The following is a 611-nucleotide window of genomic DNA, read 5'->3' on the forward strand; positions in this document are numbered from 1 at the left end:
TGATTAGAAGAAGCATTTCATTACAACAGCATTGTCACATTCAATAACAATTTCCAGAGCAAAGATGCATCTCTTTCAAAAGTGGTTGTAAATTTTTAGATTTACAGTTGAATTAATACAGTTATACAATATTATACTCAGTATAAACCCTGTAAGACGTAAAATTAAATGAGGTTTTAACCTTTAAAAAAAGATCTCTATTCCATTATTAAAAAACGCAGTTTCATACAGAAAACTTTTTTTGTGTGTTTTTGAGACAGGGTCTCCCTGTAGCTCCAGCTGTCCTGGAACTCACTATGTAGACCAGGCTGGCCTTGAACTCATAGAGATCCGCCAGCCACTGCCTCCCGAGTGCTGGGATTAAAGGGCGCCCAGCCCTATGGAGCAAATTTTTATGCTTTGAAGAATTATTATTTAATTTTTTTAAATTTAATTAACCACATGATTAGAAGAAGCATTTCATTACAGCTTTAATGTATTCAATAACAATTTCCAGAGCAATGATGCATCTTTTTCAAAATTGGCTGTAAATTTTTAGGTTCAGAGTTGAATTAATACAGTTATACAATATTGAACTCAGTATAAACCCTATAAGACATAAAATTAAATGA

This window comes from Nannospalax galili, unplaced genomic scaffold (genome assembly GCF_000622305.1).
Source record: "Nannospalax galili isolate Female #2095 unplaced genomic scaffold, S.galili_v1.0 scaffold707, whole genome shotgun sequence".
NCBI lineage: Eukaryota > Metazoa > Chordata > Mammalia > Rodentia > Spalacidae > Nannospalax > Nannospalax galili.